Source organism: Halichoerus grypus, chromosome 6, assembly GCF_964656455.1.
Source record: "Halichoerus grypus chromosome 6, mHalGry1.hap1.1, whole genome shotgun sequence".
In the NCBI taxonomy this organism is placed as follows: Eukaryota; Metazoa; Chordata; class Mammalia; order Carnivora; family Phocidae; genus Halichoerus; species Halichoerus grypus.
The window spans coordinates 131,327,398-131,353,032 of record NC_135717.1 but is presented as its reverse complement, the minus strand read 5'-3'; the positions used below and the strand labels follow the sequence as shown (position 1 = coordinate 131,353,032).

At 36.6% G+C, this 25,635-nt stretch overlaps 1 long non-coding RNA gene and 1 pseudogene across 1 annotated transcript; both read right to left on the bottom strand.

Moving 5' to 3' along the window:
• Positions 1-7,174: 7,174 nt before the first annotated feature.
• LOC118552304 (uncharacterized) lies at positions 7,175-25,221 on the bottom strand. The gene is made up of 3 exons (XR_013448576.1): positions 25,072-25,221; positions 13,896-13,947; positions 7,175-7,628 (listed from the first exon to the last, which is right to left on the bottom strand). It is a non-coding gene; the product is annotated as an uncharacterized LOC118552304 (long non-coding RNA).
• On the bottom strand, positions 7,743-7,884 carry LOC118552317 (small nucleolar RNA SNORA62/SNORA6 family; annotated as a pseudogene).
• Positions 25,222-25,635: the final 414 nt, after the last annotated feature.

The following is a 25,635-nucleotide window of genomic DNA, read 5'->3' as shown; positions in this document are numbered from 1 at the left end:
AATGTAACCTAATCAAAGATGTAACGGAATCATGCATGTAACACCAGGGGCATAGATCATGGGGGTCATTTTAGAATTCTGACTACCACAATGGCACAATGTCTGATCCCTTCTTCTTTGGGTGAAGGAGATGGATAAGTAATACCATCATACAGTGAGATGGTATCTCCATTAGAACTGACTCATCAACTTCAGCTTATAAAAATATCAGGGGTTTGTTAAAAGTTTAATACGTAAAATTTTCCTTCTTTAACCCCCTTCTAGAAGAACTCTTTTCATGCTGAAAGAAGGTTGATAATATACATAAATAACTTTTTTGAATTTATTATAAGTTTACCTTGACTAGTTCTCCAGGACATTTCTTAAAACCATCTAGTTACTTTTGTACTACGATCACCCATTGGATAAAAATGAAACTGCTTAGTGTGGCACACTAAGATCTCTCATACACTCACCAAACATACAATGTTGCCCTCATCTCTTCTCACTCCCTTCTCCTCCCATCATTCTACTCCAAGTCCCTTTCATGCCTCTGGATCTTCACACATGATGTGCCTATATATATGCTCAGTTTTATCTGGAGTACCTTTTATATCTCATTCCCACCCCATCCCCTACCACCAGTCTGCTGGTAAATTCTCTGGTTTTTCAAGACTTGGCTCAGATGTTATTTTTGTGTGTGTGAAACTTCCCCCAATTTCCAAGCTGAAAGATAAGAGTAAACGCTGCAGAAAAAGGATCTGAGTTCTAGCTTCAGCTGGAGGGTAGAAATGGGGGATAATACTGATCTAACCCCTTCTGAAGGGTTCTTTCTCATTCTGGATTTAAGTATGTTGTAGAAAGAAATACTTCAGAAGAAAATAAAATGAATTTAGGAAATCAAAGCTAAACTAAAAATATATACATGTGTACTCCTAACATGTTCTATCACTAAAGAGGTTGAGATATAAAATGTCAAATGTGCTCTATAATGTCTGGGACTTCGTTCTTTTCTAACTCTCCACTAAAAGGAACCCAAGCTCTTTGAAGACTAGGTGGACCTTTTACTCTTGTCTGAATGCAGAGTGGCTTTAAAAATACCTGGAGTAATGCTGACAACAGAGTCAGCTTTGAGGGATTTCCACTATCCAGCTCAAAACCATTTCAGTATAAAAAATTATTTATAAACAAGTTGAGTTCTTGATTCCATGAATCCATAATGATAATCAAAATGGGAAAAGATGAAGTTCACAAAAGACATTGTGATGTGAAAGAAGATTGAACATAATAGATATGCTTAATTTTTATTAATTTTAAGGGAATGGTTGTGTTGACATATGTGAGTGTTCTGTTTCTTTTATTGGATATATGGTCCTTTATTAAACATAAATATATACTTTTCCTGTATGTGGGCAAGGTAAAGAGAATTATGAGTAATCCCAGGAGTTCTGAAAAAGTAAGAGGTATACCAAGAATAAGAAAGATTGTGACCAGCAGTGTAGGAATACATGTGTAGAAATTGAGGGTTGAAAGAAGATAGATTCACCATATTAATCAGAGTAAACACAATCTCTCATCTTCTAGGAAATAAAACCTCTTGGATGATTGGACTAATTATCAAGAGATGCTGACAAGGGATCATAAATTGATCATAATGCTAACAAATCATTCCAAAAGTATTTATAATAATGAAAGGACAACAGTGTGTTTTGCTGGCCAAGTAAACCTTTAAGAACATATCATTTCAGAAAAACATGACAGATTGCCAGAAACCGGAACAGTGTAAAAGATGTAAAAAAAAAAAAAAGAAAAGAAAGAAAGGAAAGAAAGAAAGAAAGAGAAAGAAAGAAAGAAAGAAAGAAAGAAAGAAAGAAAGAAAGAAAGAAAGAAGAAAGAAAGATGTGGTCTTGAAAAGACCCACTGACATTGTAAGTACCCTGTGACGCTAGAAAGAGGAGGGGGGGCAGACAGGGAAGGCAAAAATGGCCACTGGATTAAGTCTGAATCACTCTGGAAATTTCAACAAAGCCCCAGGTCTTTTTTTTTTTTTTTTAAGATTTTTATTTATTTATTTGACAGAGAGAGAGACAGCAAGAGAGGGAACACAAGCAGGAGGAGTGGGTGAGGGAGAAGCAGGCTTCCTGCTGAGCAGGGAGCCTGATGCGGGGCTTGATCCCAGGATCATGTCCTGAGCTGAAGGCAGACGCTTAACAACTGAGCCACCCAGGCGCCCTGCCCCAGGTCTTGATTAAGGATTAATTGATCATAACCTGCAAACTGCAGCATTTGGTGGTCTGAGATAATATTTCTTTCTCTGTTGGTTAAAGGTTACTTTAACACTGGAAGGTATAAATTAATTGAGAAATATGAATAAGTGAGTCAATAATCTTTAATATGCTAAGTGAGGGTAAAACAGTAACTACTTTAATCATTGTAATAATTTGTGTTCCACTTTTCCTATTAATCTACTTGTCTGCTCCTAATGTACAATATTATTTACTTATATATATGTATACCTTAAGTATATTGCTTATCTGCCTCCTTTTTTCTCATCCTTTTCCCTTCTTGTCAAATATGAGAGCAAGGGTCATAGTCTGCTTTTTAAACTGCTGTATTGATGGATGATTGTATTTAATGTATACAACTTGATGTATTTGGAGGTAAATATACACCTGTGAAACCATTGCCACAATCAGTGCCATAAACTCCTACATCATCTCCAAAAGTTTCCTCCTGCCTCCTTTGTTTTGTTGTGGGTTTTTGGGTCAGTTTTGACCACTGATGCATCCAAGAACCCAGCACAATACTTGTCACATAGTAGATGCTCACAAAATATTTATTGAGTGAATAATTCTCTTAAAGGTTCTTGTAAGTTGTGTTTTTAAGGTTTTTGAATCATTTAAGAAAAGTCAACTCACTAGACTTGTAACTATATTGAAATTTTAATCAGTGTCTTGCTGTTTGAGCCTAACACAGATTGAAGGACATTTCCAAAGAGAGGGAGGGTATGAGTAGAGAATGGTTCTGTGTGTGTGTGTGTGTGTGTGACATGCTGTCTTATGGCTAATCTGGCAGGTAGAATTGTGTACTAGCATAGACTTCTTGAGAGGGCAAACCCTCTATGAAATAGAGATCTATAACATTCCACTTCCTAGAGTTTTTATCCAGAAGGATATCAAGAGTGAGATAGAGCTCTTCATCCCTGGAGGGTGGGTCCAGGTTTATTTTCTCCATTTTTTGGCTGAGGAAACTGAAGCTTATATACAAGTTAGGTGTGACAGAGAGAATATTTTTGGAATCTCTCCAGATGCATCTTTCTTGGTGGGTGAACTAGCTTCTCTCTCTGCAACCTGTCCACTGCTATGACTTTAGAAAAAAAGACAAAATACCACCTCAGAAAGGATATAAAAAGAGAGGGTATGCAAAGAGGATATAAAAATAAGTTCCTTACAGGTAATGGGATATTTTCCCTTCCATGCTGTGGACTGCTGAGGAAGAAAGGAAGGAGAATCAGAGACGCAGTTTTTTCAGTATATGTATCCTGCTTAGAAAGTTCAAAGAAGAGTCCAATTTTTCCCCTATCACTGCTTGAAACTCTGGAGGAAAGAGCCTTTCAGACATGTGAAGTGATGGAATAATTGTGGCCTTGGCAAGTGGCTATATGGATGAGACAGAACTTTGACTCCTACGGGTCTCTTAGGCTTCAATGAGTGGATGTGTTGGCGCTTAGAAGACCAGAGAATTCGCAGAGGCCTGAGGATGCACAAATTGCTGCAGTGTGAGAAGACACATCAGAGGCAAATGATCAGGACTAGAGTATGTGCCAGCATAATGTTCCAATGGCCCGTGTGGACCCAGTGACACATCAGCTGGGAGGGGACCAAACCATTCACTGGGGATCAAGAGCGCTGTCATGCCTTGATCTTGCTGCCATGTGATCATATCAGCCCCATTCTCCCTATCTTTGGAAAGAGCAAAGGAAGAGAGGAAAGATTTAACATTTATCCAAAAGAAAATCATCATAGAAGAGTCCATTTAAAAGAGAAGAGACAATAATTCCTATTATTGGCAAGTTTAAAAGAGTGTTTTCCATCCCCTGGTACCCAGTTAGGTGGATGTTTATGAGGAAGAGTAAATCTATGATAGAAAATAAAGAAAGCTGCATATTCTTCATATATCTAGGTAGTATTTGATGTTTCTACCCCTGCTACCTGGGGGACATATTGAAGCCTACCCAGGTGTGAGGGTGTAACCTCAATCTCAACCTGGATCCTTAGGGTGAGGTTCTATCCAGTATACCCTAACATTCTATTCTTGGATGTCAGCAAAATCTGGCTGCCCTACAAACAGTTGCTACATATAAACCAGCTTAGCCTTGGATATTCCCCAAAACAGTGTAATTCATGAGCACACAAATGAGTGACTAGGGATGGGAAAGTGAACTCTGTTAAGCTCATGGTATGGTCTCTTTCTCTCTGTCATGTCCAATATGGACTCATAGAGGTTAGTCAGATGCTCAAAGCAAAAGAATAGTATCAATTTCCATGGGCTTCACACTGAGCAGGGCCTGGGCGGGGGGGCAAAATGTGATGAAGGCAGGTTTGCTTTTAAAACCCACTCAACTTCATTAAAGAAGAATTTGGTTCTCAAAGGTATCGCAGCAGTAAGAACAGTCAGAATTGGCAGATTCAAAAGATGATTTTCATCTATCAGAGCTAGGGCTCAACACTCACATCTAAAGAGGAACACTAAATCTTATAATAAAAGACTGATTAAAAAGCTGAAGGTGATAAAGTAGGAATGAATAATGAGCTATATTAGCAAAAAATAGACCAGTAAATTTTAGGCAATGCAGAACATTTATATAATTATTTCTGGGACTATTCTGAAAAAATAAAGAAACATTGCAATTATCTCAAACATGTTAGAATAATATAAAACATTCCAGATAATGCACAACCATCCTCCTTGATATATCACAAATACTTACACAGTTTTTGGCTAAATTAGCCAAGAAAATTAGCTCTCTAGTTTGCTTTTACCTGTTTAGAGAGATTTGGAAGCATTGTGGGAGAAAAATGTGGTGCACTGGTATTTCAGCTGTACAAATGCAGTATTAGTCATGACCATCCTCAAACTAACATGGACTGTTTTAGATATAGAAATATCCTACTGATTCCAACTAACATGCACAGTTTCCCTCAAAATTGCTCATCTGTGAAATGAGCATGAGAGATTTTTATGCAATGTGGAGGAAGTGACCTCAGTATAATGACTAAGTGAGGTGCCATTTCATGCAGGGACCAGTTGGATTCAAGTCCACGCCTAAGATCACCTGCCCATTCAGACTGTTTCAGCACAACTATTAGCAGAATTGAAATAAGTTTTAAACCATTAAAATCAATAATTCATCGCTTTTTCCATGTACGTGCCAATCAAAGAAAAAAAGGGGGGGTTGGGGCTTAGGTGAGAAAGGAAATAGAAATAAGAAAGGGGGAAATGGGAGAATGATGGTAGAAGGAACAGGGAAATTTAAATTGTTTTTACTCCAAGTAATTTCTAACTTCAAGATCAAAATACCATATATTTGTAAGGAGATCTCATCAACCCAACATCAGTAGAATGAGCACTCATTTTGATTCATGGGGCTGGCCGGGTGCTCGTGCATATGCACTGTCTCTGCATGCCCTCTGTGACCCACAATGTGCACCTACTGGTCACAGTGAGGGGGTGGACCTGATTTACAGAGATGTTCACTGATCCATATACAAATTGAACTCAAAGACCTTTTGGCCTCATTGATTCTGGACTAGCTCATCCCTCATTTTCTAGATTCCATTGCATTAGCCAGCCAATATTTTTCTTAAACGTCACCAGGAGAGGAAACATCACAATTCGTTACTGCCAGCCTTTTGCAATATTGAATGGAGTGTTTTAACCTAAATCAGTAATGTAATTAATAAATGAATGTAGGTGAGCATTTTTGAGAACAAGGTTGAGGATTATATTCTTATAAAAAAAGTGAGTTTTTCACTCCTAACCTCTTCCTGTCCTCATCTGCACATACCTTACTTGTCTTCTGAATGAGTTTATTTCTGGACGTGGCTAACTACAGATTTCAAACCATTAAATCAGAGAATCTCAGAAGCAAGCGGACTTTGTTGGCCGTATTTCTTAATGTCATATGCCCTCTGGTGGTAAAATCAGGGGACTTGCTGTGGTTTTATTTGAGTTCTCCAAAGCAAAACATTTCATTAAAATGAAATTTAAAAAGCATTCATCCTAATTAGCTGCTTGTTGTAAATAAATATATTTTAAGAAACTAAAGCGCGCTTCAACGTAAGCTGAGACTAAGAATGTGAAAAAAGCACAGAGTAGTGAAGGGTCTTATAGTTGACAAAACTGTCCTCACCCTTTTGGAGCAGCAGGGATTCCAGGCCTTTATCCTGTTCTCCAGTTCTTCACCTTCCTTTCTGAAATAGAGAAGAAAACTTCATAATTGCACATGAGTACTTGTCACATGTGGGCCAACACTTCTTTACTGCTAAATTACAGCTGATAACTTGGACAGAAAAGGAACTCCCTGACATCTGTTGCCTAAAACAGTATATACATAAAATTAGACTGTAAGACAATCAATGACCATTGGGTACAATCACTAGGAGTTTATTCATAGAAAAATTATATCATTACTTAGATCTTATCCTCTGAAAATATGAGCAATACTTGGAAAATTAAAATAATGAGTCAGAGAGAGGGAACATACTGATCTGTGGGAGAATTTATGTAAAAAAATATCTTTCCAGGGTCACCTGGGTGGCTCAGTTGGTTAAGCGTCTGCCTTCGGCTCAGCTCATGATCCCAGGGTCCTGGGATGAGCCCCGTATCAGGCTCCCTGCTCAGCAGAGAGCCTGCTTCTCCCTCTCCCCCTCCCCCAGCTTATGCACTCTCTCTATCTCAAAGAAAATCTTTAAAATATATATGTATATCTTCCCATGTATATTTTTTAGCTTTTCATAAAGCAAATGTTTAACATTTTTATTTTGAGTGAAAATATCCTTTTATTTTGAGAGGGTGTCAGGTTATTCCTTTAAAAGCAAAATTTTATATAACCATAGATGGCAGGATTTTATTTTATATATTTATTTTTTTTACAAACTTTATTTTCCGTCAACCTTTTCCATTTCTATTTCCATTTTATTTGCCTTTGTGGAAGAGCAGCTTAAGACCACTCAGTGGTTGTTCCTATCCATTCAGTGGCCTGAGCAGTGGGAGCTGCAGACCAGTCTTCAGTGGCCGGCTGGGCGCTCCAGTCTTCAGTAGGGAACTGCTGAATAGGCACCGAGGGCACCTGCACACCTTCAGACCAGTCTGCGACTTCAGGCTGAGTAGCAGTGAACTCAGGAGCTGGAGCCGTCCATTCACCCTGAAATTCCTCCTTGGTCACAGCCTTTTCAGCAGCGGCCTGCTCTTCCTTTTCAATCTCTTCAGGATCTCTGTAGAAGTAGAGATCAGGCATGACCATCCATGGGTGTTCTCGGGAAATGGTGCCACGCATGCGCAGAACTTCGCTGGCCAGCATCCACCACATCAGACCCACTGAGTGAGCTCCCTTTTTAGGACCTTATAGCAGGATTCATCAAGTTGCTCTGAAAATCGAAAAGGCCCAATAACGTGTGAGGCCCAAGCAGTTAAGAAATATGGAGAAAAGAAAATACCATTTAAAAAAGGATTTCTCCTTAAAGCTGACACATTTGAATTATACTTGTAGCAAGAATTACTATCAAACTCCACTCATTGGGCCAGAGACCTTTGTGGTCTTGCCCCTCGTGTAGCACACTACCTACACTTGTGAGTTCATCAGCCAGCCAGCGGCCTCAACTCCAAGCTCTAACAATGTGCAGGATGGCAGGATTTTAAAATGCTTTTTTTTCTTTAGTATTTTTTTAAATTTTTATCTCGAAATAGTTTCAGATTAATAAGAATTTGCAACAGTGGTACAAAATATATTATAAAATTTCCATATACCTTTTATTCAACTTCCCTAAATATTAATATTTTACTTAAATACAGTACAATTTTCAAAATCAGGAAATTAACATTAATACTATACTATTAACTAATCTACATACATTATTCAACTTTTGCCAATTATCCCATAAATGCCCATTTTATGGTCCAGGATCTAGATTATGATTAAATCAATAATGATTAAATTCATATTATACATATAAATGCCACAGAAGTGACATTGTAATTTTCTCAATTCATTGTATTTGGAGTCTATGATGTTGATGTAGCTTATTTCTGGTGATGTTAATTTTGATCACTTGGTTAAGGTAGTGTTTAATGGATTTCTGTACTATAAAGGGACTATTCTTCCCTTTGTATTTAATTAGTATCTTATAAAGAGATACTTTAAAACTATGTAAATACCCTGTACCTTATCCTATGTTAACCCACTAATTTCCAAATGAATTTTTTTATTTCCATCATTTTTTGACATTTATTAATTAAAATTCTGTAAAGAAGAGAGGTTTTCTTTTTTTCTCATATATATATATATATAGAGAGAGAGAGAGAGAGAGAGAGAGAAAGAGAGACATAGATATTTTATTCTGTATGTTCTAATCCTTTACTATCATTTATTTTGTTCTTCAGATTGACCCAGATTTGACCATTGGGAGTCTCTTCAAGTTGATTTCTGTGTCCTTTCAACATTGCCCATTATTTTTTTGAGCACATCTTTTTCTTGCACCACAAGATGTTTCAGGCTAATTTTATACTTTCCCTGCTCCAACCCTGGGGTCATTTTTCCAAGGATAACCCTAAAAATTAAAATAGTTACTTACGGTTATACGTTTTCTTATTTGTAACTCCTTTCTCTGACAGTAAGAAATCTGCTTTTCATTATTCAAAGTTTATTTACTTGTTTGCACAGTCCTAAAAGATAACATGAACTAGTTTCAGAATAACTAACTCATGCCCCTTTGGGGGGTGGAGGAAGTGAGTAACTAGTACACAATGGTTGTGTACATTTCCTTTTGTCTTTAGTCTTAAGAGCACATAGTCAAAATACTGTTTTCAAACTTATTTAGGTTTACTCTTTTCTTCCCCAACCCCTTCAGGGTAGTGTAGTTTGTAATAGAGTTAGACTCATTTGTTATTATTTGTATGAATTTTGGGTTCTTCTCTCATCCTCTTTGATTTGAATCACTTATTTGTATTTTTGGTGGATGAAATATTATCATGGTTTCTAAGATTCAGAACTGTACAAAGAATTATACTCAAAGAACTGTTTCTTACCCTGTTGCCATCATCCCTTCCACCTCATGCCCCTCCCTCTTATTTCTATAAGTAAGTAATCTTTAGTTTCAGGTTATCTTTTTTGGGGGGGCAGAAATGAGTAGATACATGTATATTTTATTTCTCTTTCTTTTATAAAAGATGGCACATAATAGGTACTCCTTTGCACTTGTCTTATTTCTACTTAATGTATCCTGGAAAACAGTCCATCTTAGTTCATAGAAATCCTCTTGTAGTTTTTTCTTCCTACAGCTGTGTAGATGTATGTAACTTATTTAACCACTCTCTTATATTTAGACATTTGCATTGTTTCCAATATTTGCAACAGTGAACAATGCTGTGATTAATAACCCATGCAAATATATTTTTGTATTATTGAAGGGGTATCTTCTGGATAAATTCTTAAAAGTGGACTTGCTATGGATAAAAAAACAAGACCTGTCTATATGCTGCCTACAAGAGAATCATTTGAGACCTAAAGACACATGCAGATTAAAAGTGAAGGGATAAGAAAACATTTATTATGTAAATGGAAGTGAAAAGAAAGCCAGGGTTAACAATACATATGTTGGACAAAATAGACTCTAAAATAAACAAAACAGAGGATCATAGAGGAAGAGAGGAAAAAAATAAAACAAGATGAAACCAGAGGGGGAGACAAACCATAAGAGACTCTTAATCATAGGAAACAAACCGAGGGTTGCTCAGGGTTGAGGGGAGTGGAGGGATGGGGTAACTGGGTGATAGACATTAAGGAGGGCATGTGATATAATGAGCACTGGGTATTATATAAGGCTGATGGATCACAGACGTGTACCTCTGAAACCAATAATATATTATATGTTAATTAAAAAAAATAGACTCCAAAACAAAGACTGTAACAAGAGACAAAGAAAGACACTATATAATCATAAAGGGAACAATCCAACAAAAAGGTATAACAATTATAAATATGTATGTGCCCATTATGGGAGCACCCAAATACATAAAGCAGCTAATAACAAGCATAAAATATTTGATACTAATACAATAATAGTAGGGTACTTTAACACCCCACTTAACATCAGTGGAGAGATCATCCTAACCGAAAATCAACAAAGAAACAGTGGCTTTCAATGGCACATTGGGCCAGATGACTCTAACAGATATATTCAGAATAGTCCATCCTAAAACAGTAGAATACACATTCTTTTCAAGTGCACATGGAGCATTCTCCAGAATAGATTACATATTAGGCCACAACACAACTCTCAACAAATTCAAAAAGACTGAAGTCATACCATGCATCTTTTTCAACCACAGTAGTATGAAACTAGAAATCAATCACAAGACAAAATCTGGAAAGAACACAAATACATGGAGGTTAAATAACATGCTACTAAACAATGAAAGAGTTGACCAAGAAATCAAAGAGGAAATAAAAAAGTACATGAAGACAAATGAAAGTGAAAACACAATGACCTAAAATCTTAGGGATGTAGCAAAAGCTGTTCTAAGAGGGACGTTTATAGCAATATAGGCCTACCTTAAGAAACAAAAAAATAATCTCAAATAACCTACCGTTATACCTAAAGGAGCTAGGAAAAGAAGAACAAACAAAATCCAAAATGAGCAGAAGGAAGGAAATAATAACAGAACAGAACAGAAATAAATAGTATAGAAACTATAAATAAATAAATAAATAAATAAATAAATAAATAAATAAATAAAAATAGAACAGATCAATGAAACCAGGAGCTGGTTCTTTGAGAAGATCAACAAAATTGATAAACATTTAGTCAGACTCATGAGAGAGAGCGAGAACTCCAAATCAGAAATGAAAGAAGAGAAATAACTGACACCAGAGAAAAACAAAGGATTATAAGAGAATACTATGAAAAATTATATGCCAAAACAAATTGGATAACCTAGAACAAATGGAAACATATAACCTCCCAAAACTGAATCAGGAAGAAATAGAACATTTGAACAGACTAATTACCAGCAATGAAATTAGATTAGTAATAAAAAAAAACTCCCAACAAATCCAAATCCACTACCAGATGGCTTCACAGGTAAATTCTACCAAACATATAAAGAAGAGTTAATATCTATTCTCAAACTATTCCAAAAAATAGAAGAGGGAAGATAGTTTCCACATTAATTCCATAAGATCAACATTACCCTGATACCAAAACCAGATAAAGACACTACCAAAAATGAGAACCAAAGGCCAATATCTCTGATTTACATAGATGCAAATATCCTCAACAAAATAGTAGGAAACTGAATCCAACAATACATTTTAAAAAATCATTCACCATGATCAAGTGGGATTTATTCCTAGGATGCAAGAGTGGTTCAATATTCGCAAATCAATCAACATGATACATCACATCAACAGGACAAAGGATAAAAACCTTACGATTATCTCAGTAGATGCAGAAAAAGCATTTGACAAAGTGCAACATCCATCCATGATAAAAACCCTCAACACAATAGTTTTAAAGGGAACATACTTCAGTATAACAAAGGTCATATATGAAAAATCCACAGTGAACATCATAATGGTGAAAAACTAAGAGCTTTCCCTCTAAGGTCTAGAACAAGACAGGGATATCCACTCACCACCTTTATTCAACAGAGTATTGGAAGTCCTAGACACAGCAATCAGACACAAAATGAAATTAAAGGCATCCAAATTGGTAAGGAAAAAGTAAAACTGACTATTTGCAGATGACATGATACTATATATAGAAAACTCTGGAAACTCCACCAAAAAACTTCTAGAACTGATAAATGAATTCAGTAAAGTTACAGGATATAAAATCAATATACAGAAATCTGCTGTATTTCTATACACATTTGATGAAGCAGCAGAAAGATAAATATGTGTTTTATTAATCTAAATAAATTCAACCTTAAAACAAAACAAAAAAGCCCATTTACAATTGCACCAAAAATAATAAAATACCTAGGAATAAACTTAACCAGAAAGTACAGAAAGATCTGTACTCTGGAAACTATAAAACATTGATGAAAGAAGTTGAAGATGACACAAAGAAGTGGAAAGACATTCTTTGCTCATGGATTAGAAGAACAAATATTATTAAAGTGTCCGTAATACTCAAAGCAATCTACAGATTTAATGCAATCCTTATCAAAATGCCAACAGTATTTCTCACAGAACTAGAACAAATAATCCTAAAATTTATACGGAACCACAAAAGACTCCAAATAGCCAAAGCAATTTTGAAAACAAAAACAAAACTGGAGGTATCACAATCCCAGATTTCAAGATATGCTACAAAGCTGAGTAATCAAAACAGTAAGTATGGTACTGGCACAAAAATAGGACACATAGATCAATGGAACAGAATGGAGAGCCCAGAAATAAATCCATGATTATATGGTCAATTAATCTTCAACAAAGGAGGCAAGAAAATGCAATGGGAAGAAGACAGTTTGTCTCTTCAACAAATGTGTGGGAAAATTGGACAGCCACATGCAAAGAATGAAACTGGACCACTTTCTTACACCATATGAAAAAAGAAATTCGAAATGAACTAAGGACCTCTATGTGAGACTTGAAACCATAAAAATCCTAGAAGAGAGGATAGGCAGTAATTTCGCTGACTTCAGCTATAGGAACATTTTTCTAGATATGTCTCCTGAGGCAAGGGAAACAAAAGCAAAAACAAACTATTGGGACTACCTCTAAAAGCTTCTGCACAGCAAAGGAAACAATCAACAAAACTAAAAGACAGCCTACTAAATGGGAGAAGTTATTTGTAAATGACACACCCAATAAAGCGTTAGTATTCAAAATATATAAAGAACTTATGAAAGTCAACATTGAAAAAACAAATCAATGAAAAAAATGAGCAGAAGACATTAACAGACATTTCTCCAAAGAAGACAATACAGATGACACCTGAAAAGATGCTCAACAGCACTAATCATCAGGGAAATACAAATCAAAACCACAATAAGGTATCACCTCACACCTGTCAGAATGGCTAAAATAAAAAACATAAGAAACAACAAGTGTTGGCGAAAATACGGAGAAAAAGGAACCCTTGTGCAGTCTTGGTGGGAATGCAAACTGGTGCAGCCACTATGCAAAACAGTATGGAGTTTCCTCAAAAAATTAAGAATAGAACTACCCTATGATCCAGTAATTCCACTACTGAGTATTTACCCAAAGAATACAAAAACACTAATCAAAAAGGTATATGCAGCCCTATGTTTATTATAGCATTATAATATGCTATGTTTATTATGTTTATTATAGCCAAATTATGGAAGCAGCCCAAGTGTCAACCAATAAATGAATGGATAAAGAAGGTGTGGTATATATACATACAATGGAATATTACTCAGCCATAAAAATGAATGGAATCTTCCATTTGTAACAACACGTATGGATCTAGAGAGTATAATGCTAAATGAAATAAATCAGAGAAACACAAATACCATATGATTTCATTCATATGTGGAATTTAAGAAACAAAGAAAAAAAGAGATGAACCAAAACCAGACTCTTTAGAGAAGAAACTGATGGCCAACAGAGGAGAGCGGGAGTGGGGGAAATGGGGGGAATAGATGATAAGAATTAAGGGTACACTTACCATGATGAGTGCTGAATAATGTATAGAATTGTTGAATCACTATATTGTACACCTGCAATAATATAATATTGTATGTTAACTATACTGGAATTAAATAAAAAAGTGGGCTTGCTGAGTCAAAGGGTAAATGTAGACGTAACTGCTTAGGTATTGCCAAATTTCCCCCCCAAAACTTGTCCTAGTTTGCATTCCTACCAGTAATGTATGAGAGTGCCTGTTTCTCTACAGAATGTGTTGTCATATTTTTAAATTGTTGCCAATCTGATAATTATATACCAGTATTGTTTTAATTTGTATTTCTCTAATTATGAATGAGGTTAAAGACCTTTTCCTATATGCAGAGGTCATTTTTATAAGTTGTTTGTGAATTGCCTCCTCTTGCCTTTTCTCCATTTTCATGAGTTTTTAAAGATTCTTTTCCCCTCAGTTTTTAAGTTCATTATATATTAGCAATATTAGTATTCTATCTATAGTTAGAGCTATGTTGTAAACACTTTTTCAAAGTTTGTTATCTTTGACTTTATTTATGATTTTTTTGTCATACAGGTAAATTTTTATTTTTATATAGCCGGTTTTCAATATTTAAAAAATTGCCTCTGGGTTTGCATCCTAGTTAGGAAATCTTTTCTTACACCAAGGTTGAGAAGGAATTTACCTGTTCACCTGTGTTTTCTTCTAGTAAATTACAATTTTTTTTTTTTTACATTTAGATCCCTGTTACATTTGGAGTTTATGCTCGTGTATGGTGTGTGAAGTGTGGATCTAATTTTATTTTATTCCAAATGGCTATCCTGCTGTCTCAGAACAATCTATTAAAGTTACAGTATTTTTCCTAGTAATTTGTGATGCCGCCTTTACCGTATACTCAATTTCCATATGTACCTGGGTCCATGTCTGGGTTTTCTTATCTATTCTCTTTGTTGGTCTGTTCATGCACCAGTACCACACCATTTTAATTACAAAGACTATATAGCATATTTTATGTTGATAAGAGCTATTCCTTCTTCCCAGTCTTTCCTTTTCAGTATATTCTTGGATTTTCTTGCATGTTTGTCTTTCCACATGATTTTTTAAAAATTTTTTATTATGTTAATCACCATACATCATTAGTTTTTGATGTAGTGTTCCATGATTCATTGTTTGTGTATAACACCCAGTGCTCCATGCAGAACGTGCCCTCCTTAATACCCATCACCAGGCTAACCCATCCTCCCACCCCCCTCCCCTCTAGAACCCTCAGTTTGTTTTTCAGAGTTCATCGTCTCTCATGGTTCATCTCTCCCTCCGATTTCCCCCCCTTCATTCTTCCCCTCCTGCTATCTTCTTCTTCTTCTTTTTTTTTTTTTTAACATATATTGTATTATTTGTTTCAGAGGTACAGGTCTGTGATTCAACAGTCTTGCACAATTCACAGCACTCACCATAGCACATACCCTCCCCAGTGTCTATCACCCAGCCACCCCATCCCTCCACTGCCCACCACTCCAGCACCCCTCAGTTTGTTTCCTGAGATTAAGAATTCCTCATATCAGTGAGGTCATATGATACATGTCTTTCTCTGATTGACTTATTTCGCTCAGCATAACACCCTCCAGTTCCATCCACGTCGTTGCAAATGGCAAGATCTCATTCCTTTTGATGGCTGCATAATATTCCATTGTGTGTATATATATATATATATATATATATATATATATATATATATACCACATCTTTATCCATTCATCTGTCGATGGACATCTTCACTCTTTCCACAGTTTGGCTATTCCACGTGATTTTTAATATCAACTTGTCTACCTCCATAAGAAAGCTTATTTGTGTCTTTCTTGGGATTGTATTAAATTTTACATTAACTTAGAAAGAATGGTCAATTTATTATATTGAGTCATGCTACTCCAAAACTGGGAGTGTTGGGGTGCCTGGGTGGCTGAGTTGGTTAAAGCCTCCAACTTTTAATTTTTGGTTCAGGTCATGATCTCAGGGTCATGAGACTGGGCCCCGTGTTGGGCTCTGAACTGAGCGTGGAGCCTGCTTAAGATTCTTTCCCTTTCCCTCTGCCTCTCCTCCTCCAGCTTGCACACTCTCTCTCTTAAAAAACAAAAACAAAAACAAAAATGGAGTGTCTTTCCATTTGTCCAGCTCTCCTTCTATAGCTTTCAGGGGTGTTTTCCTCACATCGTTTTTGCACCTTTCCTTTTACATTTATTCCAGAGTATTTAATCTTCTTTGTTGTTAATGTAAATGAAGTTTTTCTATGATTATGTCTTCTCATTAGTTATTATATGTGTATATGAAAAATAATTTCTGAATGCATTGCTTTTATCCTGCTACCTTTAACTTATTCTATCATTTGAGTGCATGCCTTTTCTTGACTTCAGCCAGAAATAAATTTTTATTGTGATAAGCCTTTGAGATTTGGTTCATTTGTTACAGTAGTTAGCCAGTTTTGACTAATACAAGGCAGACATGATTTTAGTCCTATCTCGTAATAAAGAAACTGAGACCAGAGATATTGACAAATTTACCCAAAGTCACTTAGAGAGCAATGGGCAAAACTGGCCTTTTAATCAAGATCCTGTGCTATTAACCACTGCATAATACTCTCTCCTCAAGGTATGGGCTCCCCAAGTGTCTGTTAGTTTCTATTTGAAAAAGAGAAAAAGCAAGTTCATTCCTCATCCTCCTTTTCTTCATCTACTGTGACAGCCATATTAATTATAGGGAACTGAGTAGGAGTATGAGGAGGACTGATGATGAATGGATAATAGCACTGGACTGGATCAGCAAGCCACACAGATTTAAGAGAAAGGGAGTTTCATTGAACTTCACAGACTTCATATAGATAGAAAACTATACAAGATTTTTTGGCTACAAAATTCATAAAAGCTCAGTTCTGGTCCACTTTCCAATTTGCTTCCAGTGTACGAGTGTTATTTTACAAAAATGAAAATAGTTAAATCATTCCCCTTCATTAGATCTTTCAATGGATTCAGTTTGGTCTCAGAATAAAGGCAGAACTTCACATGGCCTGGACTTCAGTCTTCAGGCTTAGCTCCATGCCATGCTTTACCACACTGCTGCTGTAGCCATAGTAAAGTACCTGCAGTACTTCATCCTGCATCCCATCCAGAAGCCTCTTCTCCAGGAGGCCTTTCCTGATCCCTGCCTTGTATACCCCTTGCATGCCTTCTGTAGGGACTTGTTCTAACCTTTATCACATTGCGTTTTATCACTTAACTGTCTGTCAAAAACTCTTGATGGTACGGACTATTTTAATTTTAGATTCTAGATCCCAGTGCCATGTCTTATGTAATAGGCACTTAATATGTTTGTTGACTGACTGACTGACTGAATAAATATTATTTTCTTACCTTTTTTGATTTCATGGCACACTCTTATCTCTTCTTTAGATAGTTTCTTCTTCTTGCATGGGAAATGATTTTCCTATATCCTCAGGATTGTCATCACTGTGAGCTGTGGACTTTTTCAAACTTTCAAGAGAAACCTCAAATCTGTGACCTGAGATTTTTTTTTAAAGAAAATAATCAACTGACATATTTTTTCCACTTTCTCTTCTGTCTGGGAATGATTTGCAGCTGTCATTGGGATGAATAATCTTTGGCCTTTTATAAAATGCAAACCTGAAAATGTTCTTTGAAATCTGATCGTGCCATTTCTAAAAGGCATCACTTTCTGTCAAAAGTCTGGCCCAGCTCTGGCAATTGGTATTTTACAAGTATCAGATGTATTCTCTGAACTATTTTTCTTTACCTATGGTGGTGATAAGAGCTAGTTTTTATTGAGCTCCATCTGTGTATTAGACACTCTTCTAAACATATGACATATAGATTACTTTATGCAGCAGATTTAATTTTTCACCATATTCTCATAGATGAAGCTGACGCATGCAGAGCTTAAGTAACTTGCCCAATAGTAATAAAAGGAACTGAGATTAGATTTTCAGGGGAGCCAAATCCAGAGTTTTATTCTAAAATTGCGCTTTCTTTGTCTATACTTCACCCTACTATGCCTCCTAGAATATGTAAGGTTGTTTGTGTGCTACATGTATGTCTATTATTATCTCCCCAATAAGATCCTAAGATCTTTCTTTAGAGGGAGTGTCTTAGCTCTTTAGCCTCTACAATATGTCATACAGTGCTAGACACACTGTGTGACCATTTCATAAACACACGCTCAGTTGCTTTGAAAAGTTTATTTAAATTCACCCCCAGTCTTATGAAATTGTATATAGGGATTTTAACAAGTTAGGATAAAATAGCATATTTTAAAAATCTCTAAATTTGTTGATCTAAGAGATGAATTTATGATTATTATTATAATAGATGCAATAGGAACTGAAGAAGGGGGGAAGATCCTCATGACATCATCCATCGACTGTCTCTCTTTCCTATCAGGCTTCTACATGAATGTAATGATGCTTTGATGAATATTAATGAAACTGAGTGCCCTGTGACCTATTTGCTTTGTATCAACACTGATTAATAAAGCATTAATTTAACTTCTCTTTCATAGCTTCCTCTCCTGAGGGTCACAATTGTTTTCTGAAGGAGTAGGAAGCTTGTTATTACTGTATGAAGGTCTAACTGAATTCTTCTTTACCCCAAGAACACTCTCAACTAAGCTTGTGTACTCCATCTCTACTATAATGATGCATGTCTTCCTCAACTGGAATGCCACCCAATGCTTGGGAAGTTTAAATATTCCCCCATGCCACAGTGAATGGGGTTTTGGGAGGGCGTAGTGGTATCAACCATCAAGAAAATAATAACTTTTCACTACCAAGACCCTCTTTCCTTCACACAAATAGATCCCAGCAGACTACCAAACTTGCCTGTACATGTCTGAATTTGCTGAATGTTTGTTTACAGAATAGATCTCGTGAGCTACAATTCCATTATTCTCTTAAACCAATGTCAAACTCAAGAAAGCAAAAGGGAAAATAAGTGTATATATCACTGCCTCAAAGCTTCTACAGTATAAGATTAAGTCTTCCCAGAACTTTTGCCACATTATCTTTTTTATTAATAACTTCTTATTCTAATCATTTTGGATTATAAAAACAATACATGTTTTTGGTAGAACTATTGCAAATCAGAAATCCATTTTTAAGTGTTTACTAATTCATAATCTCTTCACTCAAAGATACCCACTGTTAATATTTTGGTATGTGCATATATATATGTGTGTGTGTGTGTGTGTATACACATATATTTTACATATATTACATATATATATTGCCAATAACTCAACCTTATATTATGGACATTTTTTAGATCACTTAAGATTCTTCAATGACTTTTTAAAAAAGGTTTTATAATGTCTGTCGATAACTGTGTAATGTTGTATTTAATGATCTGACAGTGCCGGCTATTGTGATGCTTTCACTGAGTTGAACACCAGCTTGTAGCTCTCTGAATAAGAGCGGAAAGTCAGTCATGAGCTGCATAAATACAGAGGGAGATTTTCTAAAGGAAGGAAGCAACAACCTTCATCTTCCCAATAAAATCCTGGAATTAAAATATAAAGTTCTTTTTTTGTAAAAGGCCCCAGAACTCAGGTGCTTATCTGAGGTTTTTTTCAAAATAATTCAAGTCCAGTGGAGCTCCGTTCATGTCTGAAATCCCTCACCACTGTGCAGGAGTAGGAAAGTGACAGGAGTACATCTTTATCAGACTTACAGCGACTTCATTTTCTTAAGCCAAGCTGCAAATATCACAAATAGAACCTTACACGCAGTGCTTTGTTTGGCTGCTCCCAGTGGTTACCAACTGGTGGGAGGACTTAAGAGAATGAAAATTGGAGACAAAATCAAGAGACATTTTCACAACCTTAGAACTGGCACAGCCATATCACCTCTACTTAGGCAAATAATTTACCTTTTCTATTACTGTGTGAAGTAAACACCTGTTTTGAGATATATTTACCCAGAAAAAACTGGTGACTAATTTGTCGGCTAAAAGATCACAAACTGAAAGGAATTAGATTAGTCCTAAAAGAAATTAGATTGGGGGATGGAGCAGGAGAAATAAAAGAAAAACTTCACTTGAGTATTCTCTACAATGAAGCATACAAGGCTTTTATAGCATGGAAGAGCAAATTAAAATATATACTATTTTATACCTGTTAAACTGAAAAGGATTAAAATAATGAGTATGGGCAAAGATGTGGAGCAATGGAAACTCTCACACAGTGCTGGAAAATCACAGAGCAGTTATGTACAATCTTGTAAGCTAAAAGTATATATGCCCTTCAGTAGAGCTTAGGGAAAGCCAGAGAAAAATTAGGGTCTTTTTTAGTCTTGTCTTTTAACATAATGAGGTATAAATGAAGATGAAACTTCAAGGTGAGATGTCTTGCATCCTTGCTAAGGCTCAGAAGAAAGATTCTGGAGCACTGGCGTACAAGGACAGAGCAGTGGGAACATCTGTCTCGGGCACAGGTAGTGAGGGGTGCATTGTCTATTGAGAACTTAAAAACAAATATAACCAACTAAAAGTCTGCTTTCTTATTATCACCCTGTGTCAACATTTCTAAATAGTATTCCTCCCTGAATAAAAGTCTAAGTTCTTTACAGTTATCGTGGTTACTGTATATTTTTAAACTACCTCATCCTTTCAGTATCATTGTTTTCTACATGGAAGTTAATTCAGAGAACTTTCAGTGATGCAGTCAATCCCTAATACTTAGCTACGTAATACCTCAGGGCATATGGGATTGAAGGGAGGTTTTCTAGAACAGAGTATAGTCCACCAAATTGGTAGATAAAGGGAAGGAGTCAGTGGAAAGGGATGAATTAAAGAGAAGGGGTAGTATATAATTAATGCATCAAAATCTATAGGCTTTTGTAGTTGTGGCTCCCTTTGGTGACTCTGGGCCTGACCCTGACTTTGCTTGACTAATGAGACAACACAGGTGATGCAGACAGAGACGTGTAAAGTGATTGCACGCAGAGGCTTGCTCTCTTTTGGCCCTTTGGAGGCGGGGCGGGGGGGGGGGGGGCGGGATTCTGCAATCACTAATATGTGAACAGGCCCTGGATGTTTCTGATGATGACACGTGGCCTAGCCACTTTTGTCACCCCAGTTGACATCAGGCCAATTTCCAGACATGTGAGTAGGGCTATTCTAGACCATCCAGTCCCAGATAGGTCTCCAGCTATCTAATTGTACAGATACAATTAGACAAACTGGCCCACACGAGCAGAAATATCCAGCCTACCTTTAGACTTGTGAGCAATGCTCTACGATTGTTGTTTTAAGCCACCAGGTTTTGAGGTAATTTGTTACACAGCAAATACAAAGTCCTTGAGTAGGTGAGTAAGGATGGGATAGAAGGCAGAGGCAGAAGAGACAGATTAGTCTTGGATATGACATCATATATACATATGGATGTTCAAATCCTGCCCCCCACCCAAACACACATACCCTTTCCCCACTTCCCCTCAGGGTGAGGGAATAGAATGCAGGCAGTCTCTAAGCTGAAACTGCCTAAATTTAAATCCTGGCTTTGTTCTTTACTGGCTGAATGATCTTGGGCACACATCTTATTCATCTGTAAAATTGAGATGATAGTATTTACCTCACAACGTTGTTGAAAAGATTAAGTGATATTATGTAGATAAGGGCCTGGATCATAATAAATGTTTTTTTAAATTATGTTAATCACCATACATCATTAGTTTTTGATGTAGTGTTCCATGATTCATTGTTTGCATATAACACCCAGTGCTCCATGCAGAACGTGCCCTCTTTAATACCCATCACCAGGCTAACCCATCCCCCACCCCCCTCCCCTCTAGAACCCTCAGTTTGTTTTTCAGAGTCCATAGTCTCCCATGGTTTGTCTCCCCCTCTGATTTCCCCCCCTTCATTCTTCCCCTCCTGCTATCTTCTTTTTTTTTTTTTAACATATAATGTATTATTTGTTTCAGAGGTACAGGTCTGTGATTCAACAGTCTTACACAATTCACAGCGCTCACCATAGCACATACCCTCCCCAGTGTCTATCACCCAGCCACCCCATCCCTCCCACCCCCCACCACTCCAGCAACCCTCAGTTTGTTTCCTGAGATTAAGAATTCCTCATATCAGTGAGGTCATAAATGTTTTAAATGTTAGCTAAGTAAGTACCTGGGTGAAGATACGGCATAAACTGGAGATGAAATGATAGGGAGAGTTGAGAAAGTATCACGGAACATCAAAATTTTCAAGGATACAGGATGGTAAGATACCTTTAGAAAGTAAAAGAAAAAGATAGTAAAAGATACCTTTAGGAAGTAAAAGGTAGAACAGTAAGAATCTGAGGATTAAGAAGGTGATTATGGAGGAATTTTTAAAAATGGTTGAATAACAATGATAGTCTAATTAGAGTTAAAAAGAACTCTGTATGGAAGCCACACTCAGCACAGTTCCAATTTTCTACAACAGGGCTCAGTTGCTTAGGAGTAGAATTAGGGAGAGCAAGGAATGGGATCGTTGAATAGCAGATGGACAAAGAAGTGGGGTAGTGGGAGCTAATACTAGTTGACCATACAGCCTGAGTTGGCCTGGAAGCAAGAGAGATCATAAAGGAACTGATTGACAGAGCAGAATGGGGTGAGAGAGCAAAGAGCAGGAGTCACGTAGACCTACTTGAAAGTAGGAAGCTGCCGCTTTCTTAGTTGTTGGGTAGTATCATTTTTACCCTTAGTGACTTGTTCCCTTGCCTAGAGCCAGTGGTCCCGTTAGCCTATGATTTTGCATAGTTTTTGTTCCAGAAGACATATTTTCTGAACTTTTTTAAGGAACACTAAACTATTTAAAAGAGAGCTCTGGTTTTAAAATCCAGCCAATCTTTAAGAATGTTGCTAGGGCTGATGTCAGAGTCTTTACTGCCTGAGCTCTCTTCTAGGATTTTTATGGTTTTAGGTCTCACATTTAGGTCTTTAACCCATTTTGAGTTTATGTTTGTGTATGTTGTAAGGAAGTGGTCCAGTTTCATTCTTTTGCATGTAGCTGACCCGTTTTGGATGGAGCTAGAGAGTATAATGTTAAGCGAAATAAGTCAGTCTAAAAAAGACAAATATCATATGATTTCACTCACATGTGGAATTTAAGAAACAAAACAAATAAGCAAAGGAAAAAAGAGAGAAACCAAGAAAGAGACTCTGAACTACAGAGAACAAACTAATGGTGGCCAGAGGGAAGGGGGTGAACTGGGTGATGGGAATTATGGAGCACAATGTTGTGATGAACATTGGGAGATGTATAGAACTGTTGAATCACTGTGTTGTCCACCTGAAACTAATATAACACTGTATATTAACTATATTAGAATTAAAATTAAAATTTAAGAAAATCCAGCCAATCTTGGTGGCTCTCCTCTGAGGATACTGTGCCTATTAGAACATCTGTCTCAACTTACTAAACTTTTTCTACAAGTTTTTCTTTCTTTTCTACAATACTTTTCTACAAGTGACCTTTATTAACCTTGCACGTTAAGGCAGCAAGAAACAAGATTTTATCTATAGTACTCAGATGTGCATCTGGCCATATTTGAACACCCTCTGAATCTAGCCATATTCAAGCATCTGCTTATCTGCTGAGTGAGCCTGGGGACTCTTGCCTCTCCTCTCTGCCTTCTTAGGTTCTGCCCCTTTTCCAGATGCAGCTCATGATCTCTGTTTGCAGAGTTCATCCCAGTTTTTCCAGGCCTTTTTAATGTCTTCCTTTTCAGAACCAATATAGCCACTCATCTGACACTTAGCATGTGCTGTCTTCTATTCTAGGTTTTCTTAAAACCTAAGAATCAATACATTTTAAAGCCAGAAAAGGTTTCAGAGAATACCTAATCCAATTTTCTCATTTTGCTGATGAGAAACCCGGAGACATTTAGTAAGCAATAGAACCAAGTGACTAGAACCCTGCCTGCCTTTGTCGTTATTTGTTTTTTTGCACCGTGTTATATGTATGTCCAGAGAGGAAGTCAGGTTCCTCAGCACAAGGACTTCTTTGAATCGATAGCATTTACATGTTGAGATCCTCAATAGATATTCTCCCACAGTGACACGCTGCTTTACCAAACTACATGAGACAGCTGAAAGAGGAATAAATTCTTGTGTAGGAGAGATTTTGCAGTTAAAAAAAAAATCATTGTTTTTCAAACTCTTAGATGTATAAAGTTTTCCAAATAAAATGTATTTGAAAGTTTTGGTTTGTTATATAAGATGTTCATGTGTTTCCATCTTTGTTATTACAAGCAAAAAGAAATTAACCAACCTTAGCTTTGTTCCTTTAATTTACTGCTAAGTGTGGTCTTCTAGGATGTATATGGACCAGTTCTCACCGGTGTAGGTTACAGACACTTGTCTGAATCCCAGAAGAGGAAAATTCTCCCATCCAGCCTTTTTGCCAGTTAACCAGAAGAAGCTTACCTTTGTGGTTATTGATCTTAATTTCATTGTAGCAAAAAAAGAGCATCAAAGAGTCAATTTAATAAACAAAAACATTTATGCAATTTAACTTAATTTGATAACACGGTTGGACAAAAATGGAAAAAACAAAAGAAAATATAAAAATATAAATTGGGAGCTAAACAAATATTGTTACTAGAAATGACTAATTTCTCCAGTTTTGAATTTTAATTACAAATAATCAATCTATTACCCAAGATTATTCATTACCTATAATACATGACTTGTCATTCATTGCCTTGAACAACTTCTTCTCTGAACCCATTTGAAAACTGAGTACAGAGCCTGCAATTTTTATTCCAAGTCCACCTCTGACCATGTTAAGAAGACACTACCCAGAATAGTTTAATCAAAGCTTACTGGGAACACTATCACAATTTAATCAATGTTCTTCATGCTCATTTCAAAATGGTGGCTCTGAGATCTCAGGACAAGCTTGTGAGCATCCCAAAATAGAAAAATTCTTCCAGTAATTCTTCCCCTGAGCTTAGTTGGGGGCATTACAGCCATCCAGTTCTCCTTCCTACTCTCTGCTTCACCTTCCTTCTTCCACTCCTTCCCTCACAACAGAGAAATGACAGACACCACCCACATGCAGTCAGTTCTCCTAATTCCACCCACAGGAGCCCAAAACATAAAGAAAACACATATATTTGTTTAAATATGTAACTTGCAGACAGCATTTTCACAGAAAAATATTCTCACCCTCTTGGTGCTAGTCCTCTGTGTATTTTTCTTCCAGACTTGTTCTTCTCCAAATGACTACAGTTTTTGCTGACATTTCTCTGAAAGTATATTCAAGACCTCGTTAAGAATCAGAAAAGCTACCTGAATTTGCAGGCAGCTTCCTGTTGGGCTCACGTTTTGCAGAATGCAAGCTTGGTGTGCAAAAGGTGGGCAAGGTGTTTGAAAAAACAGGAAGCACCTGTGAATGTGTGACTTTATTCCTGGAAGCAGAAGGCTCCCTCTGAGATGGTTGTAGATGCTTCCTGCTGTTTCACCTATGAGCACTTTTGCAAAGCCTTTAAATACTTTAAAGACCAAGAATGGGCTTCCAGATGGCAAGATTATTTGGAAAGTCTGGTGCATCCATGGCCATGGTAGAAATCCACAGCTTTTCTATTTTTTTTCCTATGCAGGTTTCTCTTTTTGCTGGGGATATTGATATGTCTGGAAATTAAAGTAGGTTTTTAAAAATTAGTGTTACTGTGGTAAAAACATAGGATGACATCTACCCTTTTAACAAATTTTTAAGTGGAGTGTATAATA